This window comes from Nannospalax galili, unplaced genomic scaffold, assembly GCF_000622305.1.
Source record: "Nannospalax galili isolate Female #2095 unplaced genomic scaffold, S.galili_v1.0 scaffold529, whole genome shotgun sequence".
NCBI classification, from domain to species: domain Eukaryota; kingdom Metazoa; phylum Chordata; class Mammalia; order Rodentia; family Spalacidae; genus Nannospalax; species Nannospalax galili.
In genome coordinates, this window is record NW_008360309.1 from 295073 (window position 1) to 301138 (window position 6066).

A 6066-nucleotide genomic window follows, 5' to 3' on the forward strand; every position below is an offset into this window, starting at 1 on the left:
TCATACTTCACAGATCCTCAACCTCCAACGCTACAATCCCCATTCAGAGCCCCACTCCATCACATACTGAAATTGTTTGCACAGACCACTGGATCCCTGTTACTCACACAGTCATAATGCCTATGTCACTATGACTCATGAGACAGCGTTGTGTGTGCATATGAACATAGATTATAGATTAGGGTGGAAACGAAAGCAATGGCTTTATCCGTGTCCTTGAGATACAGAGTGTTTTCTCATTGTGGATATGTGATTATTCAAAAGTCATAGGATTTTTCAATGGTTGTATGTACATGTACCAAGTTTTAAGACTTCATAATGGGCACGGTGGTGCACGTCTTTAATCCCAGCACTTGGGAGAGAGAGGCAGGCGCATCTCTGTGAGTTCCAGGCCAGCTGGGGCTACAGAGAGACCCTGTCTCAAAAAGACCAAAAAAAAACACCAAAAAAACCCAAAAGACTTCAGGTCGTTCATCTGAAAGACATGCGCACATATGACATCATAGGAGGTATTCTACTGAAATGGGATGTTGTATACTTTTTCCCAGGTATAGACATTCACTGAAAGCTTTTTTTTTTTTTTTGTCCTTTTTAAGATAGGGTCTCCCTGTAGCCCCAGTGGGCCTGGAACTCACTATGTAGACCAAGCTGGCCTCGAACTCATGAGGATCCTCCTACCTCTGGCTTCCAAGTGCTAGGATTAAAGGCACATGCCACCATGCCCAGCATTGAAAGCATATTTTCAAATTGTGGGCTTTTAGCAATCCTTACAGCTTCCAAGATCTGACATAATACTTGTGTGATGTTCACTGCCAACTTGTTTGAATTTGTAAACACCCACAACAAGACACAACACTGGAAGTATCTGTGAGGAGAGTTAACACACATCATAAATATGGGTCCTACCATCCCATGGACCCTAACCCAACATGATTTGGTCCCAGACTAAATCAAGAGAGAAAAAAGGAGAAAGCCAGCTGCTCCAGAACATTCTGTGTGTTCCCGGACATTGGCACAGAGTGGCCAGCTGCCTCATGCTCTGCCACAGTATGTAGACCTCTTCTCACTATCAGGCCTTCCCCACTGCTGTGGTGTGCACCCTCAAACTGTGAGCCAGTAGAAAGGCTTCTCTAAGTTGCTCCTGGGTGATCTTCACAGCAGTGAGAAGTGATTAATACACAGGCTAAATGGGGGTGACATGGGCTTTGGAGAATACAGAGTGTCTGCATTTCCATGTTCATTTGACAGACATGAATTATATTAATATTCCCAGAGCAAGTGTTTTGTATAGATTCTTATATGAGGCAAGTATGTTGTTTCTTCCCTGCAGGAGGAATTTTCACATTTGTACATTCTGTTCTTGTAATGAGTTCAGGAAATAGAAATATTTGAGAATATATGGGAATATATGGGATCATTTACGTGATTTGTGGAAAGTATTTTTGAGACATATAAATTCTTCCTGGTGAAATCTTTCCTCCTGCATTTTGGCTGACTGGTCTTTAGAATTTATGTAGTTGTCCTCAATTGCAGCTGCCATTAGTAAAAATTAAAACCTGTCACTCTTCCTCACATAAATGTCATCATACAGTGGGAATCTTAAATTTGAGAGTGAATTTGCATGTTAAGTAGACTGTAATGTCTTTGCGTTTTTCCACTATAAGCATGCAATGGTGCAATCATAACTGGCTGAAAAGATTGTACTTTCAGGGCTGGAGAGATGGCTCAGTGGTTAAGAGCACTGGCTGCTCTTGCAGAGGACTGGGGTTCAGTTCTCAGCACCCACATGACAGCTAACAACCATCTGAAACTCCAGTTCCAGAGGATCCAATGCCCTCTCTGGTCCCTTGGGTGTGGCACAACATGAGTGCACTTACATACACACATACAGGCAAAATACACACAAAAATAAATAAAAGTATTTTTTAAGATTCCACTATCTCTGTCACTTTGCATTTGGTCATTTCAGCTTAGTTTCAGGAGTCTACTTCTTATCTCTACATTACCTTTCATTTATTAGTGTTTTTATACTTTCATCTAGTTCACTGAATTCTTGTAGGTTTTTATTACTACTGAAATGGGAGGTTTGTAGCTTCTCCAAGTTTGTGGATCATGACTGCATGTACTGTTCTAAGCAGTAAAAAGTTTGTGGATATATACAGGAGCAGTCAATAGAAATGGCTTGTGCCTCATCTATAAATCAAGTTGAGAAAAACTGGTATCTAAATAATGTCATTGGAGTGGATGAGACTCGGTGGGTGACCATTTCCCTAGCAGTCAGGAGGCCTACGCAATACTCAGGACTGCCACAGCGTAAGCCACAGCCCATGCATCACTGTACCTGCTTATTCACGTAGACTTTCCTTGATTTCGTCCCACATGCTTTCAGAGTTTTCTGGAATGAAATTCACATATTTCATTACACTCTAGCTACTTAGAGTGTTGCTGTTAGGGCAGCGTTGTTCCTGGCAAGCACTCATTGTATAAGGTACAGGGAATTGTTTTCGCATTGCGCTAAGTGCATGTAATATACTGTGGTCAGAGTCACTCGCTCTCCTTTTCACCTCTTTCCCCCATTTCCCTTCAACATTCCTAATGGTCTCCTTTTACTTTCATGGTATGTGTGTGTGTGTGTGTGTGTGTGTGCGCGCACGCGCGCGCGTGCAAGCCAGGGCAGGATGGCGCTACTCCCTTAAGACAGGGTCTCACTGAATCTGTACCTGGAGTGAGGCTGGCAGCCATCAGGTCCCAGGGGTCCTCCTGTCTCCATCACAACCAAGTGCTGGGATCATAGACATATGTGGCCACATGTGTCTTTTCATGTGAGCAGGGCTACTAGCACTTGGTTATCATGCTTGCACAGGAAGCACTCTTATCCACTGAGCATCTCCTCAGCACTCATGTCGATTTTATGCATGACAAAAAAATATGTGATACTCCTCTTTATGAGATATGCTTACCTGACTCAAAGTTCTGGTTTCCATTTCCATCTAGTTTCTTACCAACAACAATATTTCCCTTTAAAAAATTGTTTTATTCATTTTTATTTTATGTGTATGAGTGTTATGCCTGCATATGTATAAGTGCACCCATATCATGCAGTGCCCGAGGAGGACAGAGAGGGCATCAGATCCCCTGGAACTAGCATTACAAATGGCTGTTAAGCAAGATGTGGGTGCTGGGATTTGAGCCTGGGTCTTCTGGAAGAACAGCCAATGCTCTTAACTGCTGAGCCATCTCATCTCCCCAGCCCCTCCCTTTTACTTATTTAAGAAACACTAGATATTTTAGTCTTTTCTTTCAAACTCTATAAAACTTGAAACTTGGTTTATGACAAGGAATTCTAATCTTTTAATCCCACCACATCCTATAAGACTTTTGTTTAAGGCCCTGATACATTCCTGAACCTGATGGCCTGAAGTAGTGGAGCTCTTCTCCCTTCCTGCCAATTCTTTTAAACTAGCCAACAAGGAAAGACTGTGAGGTTGGACCTCAGTAAATGGGGAAAAGACACAGTTCTCTCAAGTTATGGCTAAAAAGCCCACCAAGTTTCTGGATCCTGAGTGTATTTACTGGATCTGACTGATCACGCAAGACACCCTTTTGCAAAAGTAAAATCTTCTTGTTGAGTTACTTTTTGCTTTGTCATAGTGTTCTTTGTGTGGTATTGATGGGGTCCTTGGACCTCAGATTTTATTTCTAACATTTATGGCAGAATAAAACTCCACTGTGTGTATGCCCCACATTTTCTTTACCATTCATCTGGTGATAGTCACCTAGGCTGATCCTATAAACATAGTTATGACCCAGAAAGCTCTAAAATAAGCTGACTGTGACTCCTTTGGTTGATACCTAGTAATTTAGTGAGTTAATGTGGAAATCTGTTTTGCATTTATCTATTTATTTTTAGGAAACTCCATACTGATTTTCACAATGCCTTGGGTATATGTCAGTTTCTAAAATTTATACTCTGATTATTCACTACTGATATAAATAAAATTCATGTGTGCTAGAGAGATAGCTCAGCTGTTAAGAGTCCTTGCTGCTCTTGAACCCGAGTTCAGTTCCAAGTACTTATGTCACCTTTTTGCAAAAGGGTGCCTTGCATGATCAGTCACAAAAAACTATAGCCAGCTACGGGGGATCCAGTGCCTTGTTCTGACCTCCACATTAACACATATGAGTGGTATACTCACAGACACACAGAGGCATAAAAATTTTTTTTAAATAAATAAGCGAAATATGGTGGTGCACACCTTTGATCAGAGCACTTGGGAAGCAGAGGCAGGTAGATCTCTGTGAGTTCCAGGCCAGTCTGGTCTACATAGTGAGTTCTAGGCCAGCCATGATTACATAGTAAGACCCTGTCTCAAAAAAAACTAGTAAAATAAAATTAACAGTTGTATTCTGATACTTTTAAGTTTCTTCACCACGGCACAACATAATTACTGTGCTTCATTTCCCTTTGACTATCCAAGATGTTGGCATTAAATAACTTTGCACTCATTCCCATCAAGTCCATGATTCAGGGAGGGAAAGGAACCACTGAACAGTGAGCTCCGAGTACATTATTTAGTGCTCTAATGTCCGGCAGGTGGCAACAGAGATTCATGGATCTGTTGTGTGCCACGTAGTGACAGGACCAAAGTTCCTTGCCCAGGGTTACATTTGATATTTATGGTAAGTTTCTATTTTATTCTTTAAGTTTTCTTTTCTGTAACATTTCTGGAGCTCCGCTGTTTAGGCAGGATTCTCTAGAGGTACAGAACCAATAGAATAGATGGATATAACAAAAGAGGATTTATTAGATTGCCTTCATGATAGGGGCTGAGTTGTTCAACAATGGAGAGACAAACATGTAGTAGCTCAGGGCACAGCAGAGTGCCCCCAAAGTCTCCATCAGATGCTGGAGGCTGGGGCTCTCTGGAGAGCAGCTGCTATTCCATCCATGTTGGGAGGCTGGAGGAGTGGAGTCTGATGTCATGGCGGATTGCAGCAGCAGCTGTAGACACATACAAAGCAGGCAGTGATCCTGCTTTCCCTTCAACCAACACATTTGAACATACTGCCCAGGTTGAGAGTGGGTCCTCTCCCCTCAGTTAATCTCTGAAAACATACTCACAGGCTGTTGGGGAACCCTGCTGTTAAGGTTGGCTCCTTTCTCAGCAGGAGCTTCCTGCCTGACTTAACTGGAAAGTGCCGCCTTAAAACATGACCTTTGGCATAGTTACCTGGAGTAAAAACTAGCCCCAGATTTTTTCTATATGATAATTAGGCACTGCCGGGTAGTCAGATGATAGGAGCCTACCTCCACATGTAAATAAAGCGTACTATGAGCACCTATCAGCTGAAGCATTGGCTACTGCCCCCACACTATATTTTTCCCTAATCCTCACTGAATGACTGGAGCTGTTTCATGGAATGTAGAGCTGCTTCACTGAGTCTGGAGCTGTTTGCATCACTGAACCTGCCTCCCAGGAAGGGTTTTCTTCCGTCAGTACTCACTGGCCATCCTGACCCTGTTCCTCGCTTCTGCTCCCTTTGTCTTTGTGGAACAGTGGCCAACGACCCACGAGGAGAGGGGGCGGCCCCACAACAGGCATGCTGAGAAGTCTGCCTCCTACTGGATTCTGTATCACCCCAATTTGACAATTAAAGCCAACCATCACAGCTGGGCATGATGGCGTGCCCAGCACTCGGGAAGCAGAGGCAGATGGATCTCTGGGAATTTGAGGCCAGCCTAGGCCATGTAGTGAGACCCTGTCTCAAAACACACACACAAAAAAAAACAAAAAGCCAACCATCACAAGTGCACACCTGTCACCCTGACACCCAATCACAACTCTATATCATGCTTAATTTCAAATTAAGACAATAAGATAGTAACTCATTCTAACATGACATGACTATCCCATGTACAACTGAAATACATTAGTTCTCCTAGAAGGGATGGCACTGTCCTCTGAAAATCATTACCTGGCTAACAACACTTAACAACATTAAGTACTGCTATTAACTCAGCTGGTTACCAGGGTTCTCTAAAGGGACAGAACTGACAGACTGATC